We start from the raw sequence: 15578 nt of genomic DNA, 5'->3' as shown, positions 1-15578 counted from the left end.
AAGTCCCATGTTCTCGCTATGCTCTCCAATTTTATTAAGGTTTTGGAGGTCTTCTATATTGTCTGCTATCAAGACCAAGTCATCTGCATATCGTATATTATTGACCCAGGTACCATTTACTTTGATGCCGCTTTCGCATTCCTCAAGAGCTTCCTGGAAGATACTTTCTGAATATAGATTGAACAGTAGTGGGGAAATAATGCATCCCTGTCTTACACCCCTGAGAATTTTTTGAGCTTGCGTTGTTTCATTATCCACCTTGACGACAGCTGTTTGTTTCCAGTAAAGAGCCTCTATGCAACGAATGTCTTTTTGATTTATGTCGAGTTGTTTTAGTATATGTACGAGTTTATGATGTTGTACTCGATCGAAGGCTTTTTCATAATCTATAAAACACATCATTACATCTATCCTTTGATCGTAGCAGTTCTGAGCTAGCACTTGGGTTGCAACTAGTGCTTCCCTGGTACCCAGGCCTTTTCGAAATCCAAATTGTGAGCAACCAATAACCTTATCGCATTTTGTGGAGATTCTGTAGTGAAGAACTTTGAGGAATATTTTTAAAGAATTGCTCATCAGACTTATCAGTCGGTGCTCTTTACACTTTGTTGCGTTGTTCTTTTTTGGCAAAGGGATAAAGGTAGATACAAGCCATTGGACAGAGAATTTTCCTTTTTTATAGATTTGGTTGAAAAATCTTTGGAGTATCGTAATTCCCTCTTCATCTAACCATCTGAGTAACTCAACAGGAATTTGATCAGGTTCAACTGCTTTCCCGTCTTTCGAGGTATTTATTGCTCTAGTAATTTCTTTAGTTGTGATCTCGGGACCAGATAGGTTGTTAATATCTATCACTTGTTCCTGAACGACTTCTGTCTCAGGCCTCTCGTCTGCAAAGAGATTTTTGATGTATTTTTCCCATATGAGTTTCCTCTCTCTATCATCTTGTGCCATTTTCCTTGTTCATTTTCTAAGTTATAAAACTTCTTTTTTCTGTATATTCCAGCTACCTCCTATTCCAACCAACCGCTACAGTCCGAAATTAAATTACTAAGACTAAGGCTCCACGGGCGACAAATTTACGCTAGCAGTAGCCAGCCGTAAAACGAACTTAAGGTTCCGCGGAACGGAATAGGAATAGCCGAACTGAACCGACTACAGGACTTGTGCGTAGTCGGTTCAATTCGGGTATTCCTATTCCGTTCCGCGGAACCTTAACTTCGTTTTACGTCTACTGCTAGCGTAAATTTGTCGCCCGTGGAGCCTTACCCTAAGCGCGCATTTATCGGCAAAATCCCGCCAGCTCAGTCAGTGTATTCATGATACCATGATACTATAAATATCGAGATAGTATCTTCCCGTAGCTCAAATACGTTCGAGTTGGCGCATGATGACGTAACTGGAGACCGGAAGTTGCATTTGATTTCTTGATAAAGTTAAATAGGATTTGTATGAATTCTGTGATGAAATTATTCAATTCGCAACATAACATTAAACTTAAATGTATTCGAAAAAAAAATTAGTGTCGAGACTCCTGTCAAAATTTCGTCAAAAATAAAATATAAAATACACTTAGCTTACAACCACGAACAATTCAAACTAATCGGACATTACGAATAGGACATCGGAATAGTATTATGCATGATACTATACGCTATGAGCTCGTAGGTAGAGGGGGTAATTAAAATTTCGCGAGCGCCTGTAGTGACAAGTCTGTAAGCTTTTACTGGAAATTTTACATAAATGTCAAAGTGATTAATTTAAAGCATTGAAATTAAAAACATTAATAGGAAATAATATTAGTTGGTCAAAGCTGTGGTGTATATTTTTACCTTAAATACCGGGTGTCCACTTATATTTTCCCCCATTTTAACTGCCTATAACTTCTAAACGGCTCAAGATAGAAATATGCGGTTTTCGCTGCGCATGTTTTAATTTAGTAAAAGTTTTGTCTGAATGGATTGAATTTTTTATATCGCTTTCTAATACGAAAAAAATGGCGGATTTTTGAAAAAACGTTAACTTTTTTTTAATGGAACACCCAGTATATTTTTTTGTAAATTAAAAGAAAGGTCATTCACCTATCCAGCGATATGAAGTTTTCAAAATCGGTTGTCAAATCACTGAGTAATTAATTTTTAAAATGAGGGGTGCAACGTGGATATCACATACCTAAATAACATAACTGAGCAAAATGATATTATGTTATGTGATTTCCACATTGCATCTCTCATTTAAAAAACTAATTGCTGTCATTTGCAACCGATTTTAAAAAATTTTATATCGTTGGATAGGTAAATGACCGTTTTTTCAAGATACAAAAAAATATACTGGGTGTTTTAATAAAAAAAGTCAACGTTTTTTTTCAAAAATCCGTCATTTTTATTTAAAAGCGATATAAAAAATGGTCACTTACCTAAAAACTTGAAAAAACGGTCATTTATGTATCCAGCGATATAAAAAAAATTTTAAAATCGTTTGTCAAATGACTGAGCAATTAATTTTTAAAATGAGAGATGCAATGTGGAAATCACATAACTTGGTTAGTTATGTTATTTAGGTATGTGATATCCACGTTGCACCTCTCATTTTAAAAATTAATTACTCAGTGATTTGACAACCGATTTTGAAAAACTTTATATCGCTAGATAGGTGAATGACCTTTCTTTCAATTTACAAGAGAATATACTGGGTGTTCCATTAAAAAAAAGTCAACAACGTTTTTTTCAAAAATCCGCCATATTTTATTTCGTATTTGAAAGCTATATAATAAATTCAATACATTCTGAATGTATTGAAAAATCAAAGTTAGCCACTTTTATTATTTAATTCGCAGTTACTTCTATATACATCAAATTCTCCTATAACAGCCTTAGTTACCATACTACTCCGAAACGGCTTGGCCGATTTTTACGAAATTTTACACGTATATCCTATAAGACGGAGAAGAGGTTTTAATCTATTTTTTATACCCATAAGTTATAAGGGGGGTTGCCCCGCTGACATTTTTTTTTTAATTTTTTGGACAAAATTATCTACTTAATATTATATGATGTAGAATTAAAAAATACATACAACCCTTAATTTTCACTCTTTTATCACCAACCCCTATTATATCTTTAAAATTCTCCTGTCATAGTGTTACTTTCCATACTCCTCCGAGACCGCTTGACCGATTTTTATGAAATATATATGTATATTCAATAGGTCTTAGAATCGGTCGTAATCTATTTTTCATATCCCTGAGTGATAAGGGGAGGTCCCCCTAACATTTTGTAATGGGGGGGGGGATATGTGTACATAACGTACTCTATAAGACTACGAGTACATACAAATTAAAAAAATTATGATCAAAATCCATCAACAAGCTCCGGAAATATTAATCGCAGCATATGTTTGCAGAATCAGTTTCATTTTTTGAGTGCACGGATTTTATTGATTCCCCTCAACCGACCACGAATTAATTTCGTTCGGACGCCATTTTTAAAACGTTATTAACCACTATGTTGAGGTTCAAAGTTTACTCAAACTTTTACACATAAACTATATATCTTCAACTTCAAAATAGCCCAAGTTAGGTTGCTTAATTGTTATAAACAAAGCAGCCGTCAATTAAATAAAAAAGTGGCTAACTTTGACCGTAATTAACCTAGGCGAAAAGTTTTTCTTTGAAAATTCGTATAAAAATATCAGTTTTTCAAATCCCATTGTAGTTTTAGCCTGCAGTCAATATTAACAAAGTTATTCAAATTGTTTATAAGCCAAAAATGACTCTATTTTAGTAAAATGTTTTCTGAGTGATAAAAATGACTTTTTAATGATTTTTTTAAATGCGTTGAAAACATGACTATTGTTCTTTCATATTGTTTTCACATAATTGCTATATCATTATTATTTTCTGAACAATAACATTGCGAAAAAAGCTCTTTGCGATAAACAAATTAAATAAAATTTAAACTAATTGACGAATCGTCTTAAAATTTTTTGTGCATTATATGGAATGTTTGACTCAACTTTTCGTGCAATATGAAAGTCTTAAATTCATTTTCGCAAAAGTTATAGCAATTTTTTTATTTTCGAAATTTTAGTTTTATTTTGAAATATCCGAAGCAACAAATGATCGGACCAAAATTCAAAAAGCGCTATTTTAAACCTTGGCTCATCTACTAAAAGAAAAATATTATAAATAAGATAGGTATTTAATTACCCTATTTTTACCTGTAGCGATTTAAATGAAAAAACTCCCATTTTTGACCTTCATTTGTTAATAACTAAATTTCTCGTCCAAACTGTGACGGGCATTTTTGTATTTATAATGCATTAGGTATATAGTACTCAAAAAACCCATTTGCAACCTGGCTGCTCAAGTGTCCCGAACATGGTATATTTTTGCCTTATTTCCCTGGTGTAATGATAGTCTAGTAAAATAAAATTACACTACATGTAAATCAAAATGTAAATTCGTACAGGTTGAAACAAATTTTATATCAAAGTTTAGGTGAGTACAAAAGATATTTTCAAAAAAGTATCCAAATCATACAAGGGGATCATTGTTTAAATAATTAAAAAGGGGTCATTTTTGCAAAAAAATTACTTTTTTAACTGCTGAGGTCATTCAATTACTAATGGATGTCTATAGTAATATTTTCTGCAAAGCTGAAGGGTAAATCTGTCACACAAGACTTACTAAATTAAATTTGACCCCCTATTTATTTAAATAATTATACATAAAACTTTAAAAACAAATTTCCAAAAAAATATTTTTAGCGTTTTAAATAAGCACTATAAAATATCTTGTTTTACAGGAGAAGCTGCGCTATGTTATCAGTATTAATCTAAAAAAAATTGGTCCAAAAATATTTGATATTTTTTAAGATATGGAATTTGTTTTTCAAATGTTACTCTATTTTCAATCACAAAAACGCGGTTGTTGCCAAAGAAATATTCACCTGTATTAAATCTTATTATTTTTATTCTTATGTATGTTTTCGATAAATGTATTGATAAATTCAAATTTCGAATAAACTTCCCCCTAAAATGGCATTTGAAAATTATTCAAATTTGATTATAATTTGTTTTTATAATAACCTCACAGGTATTAAATATTTTGAAATGCCGTTTCGATAATTGGATTCCTGGGAATTTTTCATTAATTAACAATTTTTTTTGTCTTTTTTTCCTCTTCTTTTTTTTTTCTTGGAGTTATATAACTATGGGCCCTTTTAGGGTTAAGTTTCATTAAAAATGTCGAATCTCTAAGTTGTAGATTCTAGACCTAAAAATATTAAGATTGGTCTAAAATCACTTAAATAAAATGTGACTACTTACTGAGTTACAGGGTGTTTTATTTAAAAATTTAAAAATTATTTTTACCAAGTACTTTCAAACTATTTGACGTATCCTTATCATACTTGGCAGAAAGTGTTGGTAATATACAGTCTACTAAATTGTGATAAATAAAAGTTTCTAGCTACTACCAGAGGGTACGACATGGGATAGTTAATGGTTGACCCTTCCCAAATTCTACGCCACTGAGGTAATTACTATTTTAGCGAAATTTTCCGATTCTCCAATACTTTCTAAGTAAATAATATATTCTTTACTGGTAACGCTTAAGTCATTAGTTTTCGAGATATTGGACGTTAAAAATGAAACGGCATAGTTATTTTGATTCATTCATTCATTCATTTTAAACTTCCAAAATCTCTCAAACTGATGACTTTATCGAGACCAATAAAGCTATTTACATACACAAAGTATTGGAGAATCGAAAAATTTCGCTAAAATAGTAATTCACTCACTGGCGTAGAATTTGGGAAGGGTCAACCATTCACTATCCCCTGTCGTACGGCTCTGGAACTAGCTAGAAACGTTTATTAACCACAATTTAGTAGGGTGTATAATAGCTACACTTTCTGCCAAGTATGATAAATAAGGATACGTCAAATAGTTTTAAAGTACTTGGTAACAATAATTTTTAAATTTTTAAATAAAACACCCTGTAACTCAGTAAGTAGCCACATTTTATTTAAGAGATTTTAGTTAAATCATAATATTTTTAGGTCTAGAATCTACAACTTAGAGATTCGATATTCTTAATAAAATTTAGCCCTAAAAGGGCCCGTAGTAATATAACTACAAGAAAAAAAAAGAAGAAGAAAAAACGAAAAAAAATTTGTTAATTAGTAAAAAATTCCCAAGAACCCAATTATCGAAACGGAATTTCAAAATACTTAATCCCCGCGACGTTTTTAAAAAAATAAATTATAAACAAATTTGAATAATTTTCAAAAGCCATTTTAGGGGGGAGTTTAATTGAAATTTAAATTTATCAATACATTTATCGAAAATATACATAAAAATAAAAATAATGAGATCTTAAGCAGGTGAATATTTCTTTGGCAACAACCGCGTTTTTGCAACTGAAAATATAGTAACATTTAATAAACAAATTCAATATCTCAAAAAATATTAAATATTTTCCGACCAATTTTTTTTACTTAATACTGGTAACATATCGCAACTTAATCTGTAAAACACGATATTTTTTAGTGCTTATTTAAAACGCTAAAAATAATTCTTTGCAAATTTGTTTTTAAAGATTTATATACAATTATTTAAATAAATAGGTGGTCAAATTTAATATAGTAAGTCCTATGTGAAATATTTATCCTTCAACTTTGTAGAAAAAAATCCCGTAGCCCTTTATTAATAAGTGAATTTCCTCAGCAGTTAAAAAAGTATTTTTTTTTGCAAAAATAACCCCTTTTTAATTATTTAAACAATGATCCCCTTGTATGATTTGGATACTTTCTTGAAAATATCGTTTGTACCCACCTAAACTTTGATATAAAATTTGTTTTAACCTGTACGAATTTACATTTTGACTTTTTTTATTTTATTAGGCTATGATAATTGTGAAAGTATCCGAAGTCCGAAGTACCACACACAATAACTTCACTTCCTTTTACTTAGAGTTTATCGCGTCGCGGACTAACAAGTCTTGTAAAGGTATGGTATTACACACAAAAAATGTCCGAATAAGCGGCACAAACGCGAAATCCAAACCAAAAATCCGGGTCGATTTAGACCAACAAATGGTGTGAGTTTTTATTGAATCTCACCCCACCGTGGCAAACAGGGTTTAATTATTACCTTTTGCCTAATGGGACATAGGTGAATATGTCTTCAAACCAATCAAACTTACAGATCGTTTAAACAATACACATACAGTTAAAATAAATGGTAAAGCGGTAACGTTTAATTTTATTTAGGGTGCTAAATAGAGGGAGGTTTTCACGATTTTTTTACCAAAAAAAGGGTCAACTTTTTTTTTCAGTGTAACTTGTTTATTCTTGTTGCTAGAAACTTTTGTAAAAAACAAGTATAAAGGTTTTTTTAGATACTTTAAAAATGTTAATAAGCTTTTCCCGAAAAGTGCTTAATTTTTCGGTGATTTCGCGTTGAATTATTCGACTTGGAATTAGACGAATAAGAACGTATTTTTAATGAGCTACAATTTTGCTTTTTCTCAATTTATATACTTTACTGGTACACACCATTTTTTTCGTTTTTTTTATAATCCACACTTTTGCTAAGAATATTTTTTTTATATAAAATATTTACTCTTTGAGTTATTTGCGAAAAACGGTCTGAAAACATAGTTTTTTTCTCGAAAAATCAACATTTTCAATCGCGAATAACTTCAAAAGTATTGACTTACGTAAAAAACTTTATAGATCGAAAGTTGCTTATAATCTGTCAATTTATCCATTTCCGGGCTTATTTTAAACACGCGTTTTTCGCCCCACGAGAAGGGGTGACTGTCACCTCCCAAGTAAGAGCAACCAACGACACAAATTCAACTTTGAACTGGAGGGTAAGCAGAACCTAAATCCAAATTTTCATAACATTCGGAGTTGCCCCTGAAAATTACACTCCAAAACAATCCTACTACTGCAATCCTACTTTCACATGAAATTTATCAGTCTCACCCACACCTGTCCTAACACTAGTCGTTACTCCGTCATACATATCCCTCACAATCTTTACATATTCACCAGGGACTGCTTTCTTATTGAGTGCCCACCACAGAATCTCTCGAGGAACTCTATCATATGCTTTCTCAAGATCAATGAATACCATATGAGCGTTTGTTTCTTTACTCCTGTATTTTTCCATCAACTGCCTTATAATGAAAATTGCATCTGTTGTTGATCTGCCCTGCATAAAGCCAAATTCATTCTCGGATATTTCGGTCTCTTCACGTATCCGTCTATCAATTACTCTTTCCCATATTTTCATGGTGTGGCTAAGCAGTTTTATAGCACTGTAGTTTGTACATTGTTGTATATGTCCCTTGTTTTTGTAAACAGGTACCAGTATACTGCTTTTCCATTCGTCTGGCATTTGTCCAACTTCCATAATTCTATTAAATAGACCTGCTAGCCACCTTGTTTATGTCTCTCCCAATGCTCTCCATACTTCCCCAGGAATATCATCTGGTCCTACCGCTTTTTCCTTTCTTTATTTTTTTGAAGCGCTTGAGCCACTTCCTCGTTTGTTATTTTGGTGACCATTGCTGCTACTGTCTCCGTTGACTCTACAGGCTGTCTGTCAAATTCTTCATTTAATAAGCTGTCAAAGTACTTTCTCCATCTCCTTTTGACATCTCTTTCGTGAACTAGTATTTTATTATTTTCATCTCGGATACATCTAATCTGATTAAAATCTGTTGCTTTCTTTGCTCTTTGTTTGGCTATTTTATATATCTTCGTTTCGCCTTCCCTGGTAACAAGTTGATCGTATAGGTTTGAATACGCTTCTGCTTTGGCTTTTGCTACTGCTACTTTCGCTTCCTTTTTCGCCACCATATAGTTTTGAAGATCTGTGTTGGATCTGGTTTCTTGCCACTTTTTATATAATTTTCTCTTCTTTTATTTTTCCGTTCCGCGGAACCTTCAGTTCGTTTTACGGCTACTGCTAGCGTAAATTTGTCGCCCGTGGAGCCTTAGCCTTAGTCATTTAATTCTGGACTGTAGCGGTTGGTTGGAATAGGAGGAATAGGAGGTGGCTGGAATATACAGAAAAAAGAAGTTTTCTAACTTAGAAAATGAACAAGGAAAAATGGTACAAGATGATAGAGAGAGGAAACTCATATGGGAAAAATACATCAAAAATCTCTTTGCAGACGAGAGGCCTGAGATAGAAGTCGTTCAGGAACAAGTGATAGATATTAACAACCTATCTGGCCCCGAGATCACAATTGAAGAAATTACTAGAGCAATAAATACCTCGAAAGACGGGAAAGCAGTTGGACCTGATCAAATTCCTGTTGAGTTACTCAGATTGTTAGATGAAGAGGGAATTACGATACTCACAAAGATTTTTCAACCAAATCTATAAAAAAGGAAAATTCCCTGTCCAATGGCTTGTATCTACCTTTATCCCTTTGCCAAAAAAGAACAACGCAACAAAGTGTCAAGAGCACCGACTGATAAGTCTGATGAGCCATTCTTTAAAAATATTCCTCAAAGTTCTTCACTACAGAATCTCCACAAAATGCGATAAGGTTATTGGTTGCTCACAATTTGGATTTCGAAAAGGCCTGGGTACCAGGGAAGCACTAGTTGCAACCCAAGTGCTAGCTCAGAACTGCTACGATCAAAGGAAAGATGTAATGATGTGTTTTATAGATTATGAAAAAGCCTTCGATCGAGTACAACATCATAAACTCGTACATATACTAAAACAACTCGACATAAATCAAAAAGACATTCGTTGCATAGAGGCTCTTTACTGGAAACAAACAGCTGTCGTCAAGGTGGATAATGAAACAACGCAAGCTCAAAAAATTCTCAGGGTGTAAGACAGGGATGCATTCTTTCCCCACTACTGTTCAATCTATATTCAGAAAGTATCTTCCAGGAAGCTCTTGAGGAATGCGAAAGCGGCATCAAATTAAATGGTACCTGGGTCAATAATATGTATGCAGATGACTCGGTCTTGATAGCAGACTATATAGAAGACCTCCAAAACCTTCTTAATAAAATTGGAGAGCATAGCGAGAACATGGAAGTTAGCATCAACATAAAAAAGACGAAGTTCCTTATAATCAGCCGTCAATTATGTCAACATCAAAATTCAAGACTAGCATATAACAACCAAGATGTAGAGCGCGTAAGAAAGTTTAAGTACCTGGGAACCTGGCTATGTGAAGACTGGATGTCGGATATGGAAATTAAATGTCGGATAGAAAGAGCCAGAAGTGCATTCATGAAATTCAAAAACGTCTTTACGAACTCTGACTTTGACCTAAACCTAAGACTAAGATTCACAAAATGCTATATATGCTATATATGGCATGGAAGGAGGGACTTTAAAAATAAACACAATGAATAAGCTAGAGGCATTTGAGATGTGGATCTATCGACGAATCCTTAAAGTTCCCAGGACCGCAAGAATAACAAATGAAGAAATCCTGAGAAGAATTGGTACAGAACGACAACTGCTGTGCACAATTAAACAGAAAAAAACGGCATACCTGGGGCACCTAATTAGAAATGAAAGATACCAGTTTCTGCAAACCTTAATTGAAGGAAAGATCGAAGGAAGAAGCGGAGTGGGCAGGAAGAAAATGTCATGGCTCCGTAATGTCAAACAATGGACAGGACTAAAAAACATAGGAGACCTAATACATACTGCAAGGGACAGAGAAAAATGGTCAAACGTGATCGCGAACATCCATTAGTGGATTGCATAAGAAGAAGAAGAAGCGGTTGGTTCCGTTGCCTACCGATTCGATCTAATGAGCGCAGACCTGAATTGGCGCGTTGCGGTGTGAATCGTTGTGGTGCGTTTCCGTAAAGTAGGAGCTGAGTCATTTGAAAACACGAAGATATTAAAATGTCGATCGTCGAGGTCCGTTCCGTTGCGTTCTGTTCCGTACAAGTGGGCGCGGACCTCAACTGGGCTAAAACATATAGATAGAGAAATTCTCTAAAACAGTGGTAGCACTCTAAAACTTTTTTGAAGTTATACTTCTTTACGCGCGATATGAGGGTGAATTTTTATATGTTAAAACCTATGATCCCGGCGCATGCGCATTATAACTTTGTTCTGATTGGATGTTCAAATGACATGTCAAAAATTATCCAATATGGCAGAAGTAGCACAGCTGTGGTGTGGACGGTTGACGGTTTGGTTATGTAATGTATGGTTGTTGCGTGTTAAAATTTGTGGGAAGAGAAACAATAAAGGTTAGTTAATAGTTCCCTAATAACACAAAACATTCCAGGAATGTTCCTAGAAGGTACTCACAGGACATTGAAAACATTCCTGGAATGGAGTTAATAGTTCCCTAATAACACAAAACATTCCAGGAATGTTCCTAGAAGGTACTCACAGGACATTGAAAACATTCCTGGAATGTCCCCAAATGCACACGAATGTCCCTGGAAAGTCCCAGGAAAGTGCTGTGTCAGCATTTTAAATATTCTTAGAATGCTCTGTTTGAACATTCCATGAATGTCTACGAATGTTCTTTGGAATTCACAGTATATGTTTTAGACTGAATGTCTTGTTGGAACATTCCATGAATGTTCTTTGGACATTCACAGTATATTTTTTAGACTGAATGTCTTGTTGGAACATTCCATGAATGTTGGAACATTTCATGAATGTTCTTTGGACATTCACAGTATATTTTTTAGAGTGAATGTCTTGTTGGAACATTCCATGAATGTCTACGAACATTCTTTGAACATTCATAGTATATTTTTTAGACATTCTCTGAAATATATCGTCAGTGATGTGACAATACCTCCTATATGTTTTTTCATGAGGTGTGCAACAGACGAAAAACATTTTTTAAGGTCACCTGTTTTCATATGTAAGTTCTGACTTGTTTTGTAGTAAATAGATAATTGAATTTACTGCAAAACAAGTCAAAAAATATATGAAAACAGGAGGTGGCCCAAACAAGTTTTTAGTCTATCTTACAAATCTCATGAAAAAACAGATAGGAGGTACTGTCACATCACTGACGATATGTGGCCATAACAAATAATACATCCTTGATAAATATAAACATTTTTATTGCAAAAAATCTTTTCATACATTTTTTTAATGTAATTTACTGACATTCCTAAATATTATAAAAAAATGTGTCACATTTGCTTTGTAAACCTTTCTTTTGCTTTTCGTAGCCACATATTCCATTTCCTTCCTGGTTTTTTGTAGACCACTTCTCTCGGCTGATTCTAAAAGAAAATAAAATAAAAGGTAATTTTTCTATCCTTTACAATTAACAATCAGAAGAAATATTATTTACAGGTAATAATAATAATATGCATAAATAATAATAAAAAAATAAATATTAAATAATATTTAAATATATAATAAAAAGTAATATTTAATAAATAAAATAATAATAATGAACATTTTGTATTTTGACAACGACGTCGGATGTGGACGTAGAAACCTTAATAAAATTATTTTTTCGAGTAAATTGTGGCTTATTTCCCCATTAGAATAGTTAATTACAAAAAAGCCACAAAGAAATAGCTTTTTCACAAACAAATAAGTATTTAGTATTCATTATATTTATTGTTTTTATTATTTACTTTAATGTCCGACTGGTATATTATTTGACAAATAATAACATTATTTCGAAGTCTGTTAAGTACGATATAACGCTCTAGGGCGTTATTTTGAAAAATATTGCCGTTGGGCATTAAATTTAAATAACGACTTAGATACTGTCAAGTTGACAAATATCAACCTAAGTAAAACTATGGTTACCACAATTACGTTACTACTGTTACTGGTAAATGTACTTATTTAAAAACTAATTAATTCAAAATTCATTCAAATTTTTCGCATACAAAGAATAATTTAGTCAGACATTAAACGTTGAAGGCACCACAGGTATTATAATAATAACGCTTTCGGTCAGCATATATCCCTCAGGCCGAAGGCCCTTGTTTAATACACCATTGACCTCAAGCGTTATTATCCTTATAATACCCTTGGTACCTTAATAACTATAACATAAGATTATAACTTAATTCTTGTTTTCTATTTCTGATGTTTTTATTTATTTACATTGAATATTAATCTGTTTTGTTGTATAATCTACTTCGCAATAATTATGTGATATATTTGACTTAAAATGAATTCAAAAATTTTTTGTAATTGGGCAACAATGTCAACTTAGATCTCTGATGTAGATATTAGAGAGATTTTGCACCTCTTAAAAAACCGCTGATTTTGGCCCCGCTATGGTTAACTTTATTAAGCATAACGATTATGGCAACGTTAAAAAGCAGAGTTTTTGCAGCCTGTCAAGTAGGTTTTTGTGTCATCTTTATTATTTGTATCAACGTTATTGTAATTTTAAGCATAATATACTTGAACAGTTTTTGATATTTTAATTTATAGGTCATCAAAATTAGAATCTATGTAAATGTAATTTTACTGATTTTTTACATTCTGGCAACAAAGCAATTTAACCATTACTATAATGATAACGATAAGCACTACTTTAAACCTCCGTAAATTACGGAATCCCTTATGTTTCATAACGGATCATATATTCGCTACTGCGCAGACATAGTATAACGATAACCATAACGGAATTGCAAAATAAGAGATGCAACATCTCCCTAATGAATTGCAACAGTATCTATATTGTACAGACACTGTATTATTAATTACGTTAAGCATATTACCTGTGTGACATAAGCTATTGGAACAGCACAGTCTCTCAAACGAACAGATGAAAGTGAAGTTCTGTCAATATCTTTTTCTAAAAAATGTTTTGAACATACTCCTCTATTAACAAATCAGATCTATACTTCATGCCTTCTTCGCAGGATCTTCTGGAAAGCTAAAAATACAAAATATATGCATTACTAAGCATTATTAACAAATTTTAGTTTTAAATAAAAAATATGATTAACGAACTCACAAAATATTATAAAACAGCTTAGAAATTGTTTATTAGTATAGTCGTTCCCCAAACTCAGACACAACTGGTTAGTGATTTTAGTAGGCAATTTTTTTGTTTTTGGCCAATTTTGCCAAAATTACTAACTATTTAGTAATTATTAACTATTTAGTTATTATTTTTTTTTGCCAATTTTACGAAATTGGCAAAATTATTTACTAAAATCACTAGCCAGTTGTGTCTGAGACTCAGTAGTACTGAGACTGAGTTTAGCGAACCGACTATAATATTCTGTGTATTCATTAGTTGGTACTACATATTATAGTGTGTGGTCTACCATCCTGTTTATAAAGGCATACATTAGCAAAAAAGCAAAAAGAAGAATTATTTTAATTTTACAAATAATCCTTTTGTTATTAACTCTATTTAATATTTTAGTTAGGAATAAGCGAAGTTTGTAGTTTGTGGCTTATTCACAATTATTAAAATAATAAATGGATATGACCAATTATCAGTAAGTGAAACAGAATTCATTAGTATAAATTTCATATCTGTAATCCGTCTACCCATAAAGGAAACCAGAACCAATAGTATTAATTTATTTTCTGAAATAGAGGGCATGCCTTTGTTTACATAATATTTGCATACTAACCTTTGAAACGTTATTCCTGAAGATCTACATTTGCTTCTGCTGCTCCAGGCTCCAACTGCGTTGAGGACAGGACAGACACATTTTATGCAATATGTTAATAATACTATAAAAGTACCCGAATTAAAAAATATTCTTAAAAAGCACAAATAAAACAAACAACGATCACGCCACGCACCGCACGACAAGGCCGGGCAAGGTGGCCAAGATGCCAAGATGGCCGAAGTGAGGTCGTTCGTTGGTCGTTTTTAGTCACGTGATGCCCTCTTTAAGCGCCATGCACAAATAAAAAATGAACGCAAAAGAAATAAATATAAATGCCTCTCTTCGGTTTTGTAATAATTTTTTCATTACATTTGTATGTTTACCTATATATTGTATAAAATGTTAATTGAACTTAGGAAACTCTTTAAGTTTTTACATTTGACATATTGCACTGTAGGCCTAAAATGTCACTTAGTTTGTTTGGTATGTTATAAGTAATGTTACATCTGCTACACGTATTTATTATTTGGCAACTTAAAATATAGGAACATTGGTAGTATGTTCACAGAATGTCTTATGGTAACATTCCAGGAATAATTTAAACAGATGTTCACCGAATGTTCCCTAAATGTCCAGGACGTTCAAATATTGATAGAACTTTGGTAGTACATTCCTGGAATGTTTTGTGTTGTTAGGGTTATACTGCCTTTTTGAAGTTATACTTCTTTAGGCGCGATTTCATTGAGGGTGAAATTTTAGTAATCTGCGCACACAGGCAGTATGGAGTTCGTTACTAAATGTTTTAATTTATGTATTTTTCAGTCCAGAAAAGGTGTGGAAAGAATATATTAGTGTTTTTAAATATATTTTTCTACAAACGTGTTAAAAATGCAATTTATAGCACTCCATAGGAGCGTTAAAAATGCTACTTTAAAGCACCGGTACTTTAAAAATTTTAAGGCACTTCAGTTAAAAGTGAATTGTCAAATTGTGAAA

The 15578-nt window shown here is 32.7% G+C and overlaps 1 protein-coding gene and 1 long non-coding RNA gene across 2 annotated transcripts in view; one reads left to right on the top strand and one right to left on the bottom strand.

The window, feature by feature from the left end:
* LOC114332464 (zinc finger protein 845-like) overlaps positions 1–15578 on the top strand; it is a 191744-nt gene that overhangs the window by 101576 nt on the left and 74590 nt on the right. The gene's annotated exons all lie outside the window — the stretch shown is intronic.
* On the bottom strand, positions 12079–14294 carry LOC126892589 (uncharacterized). Its single transcript, XR_007700918.1, has 2 exons — positions 13731–14294; positions 12079–12260 (listed from the first exon to the last, which is right to left on the bottom strand). It is a non-coding gene; the product is annotated as an uncharacterized LOC126892589 (long non-coding RNA).

The sequence above is a fragment of the Diabrotica virgifera genome, chromosome 9, assembly GCF_917563875.1.
Source record: "Diabrotica virgifera virgifera chromosome 9, PGI_DIABVI_V3a".
NCBI classification, from domain to species: Eukaryota; Metazoa; Arthropoda; class Insecta; order Coleoptera; family Chrysomelidae; genus Diabrotica; species Diabrotica virgifera.
This window is presented reverse-complemented; position numbering and strand designations above follow the sequence as displayed.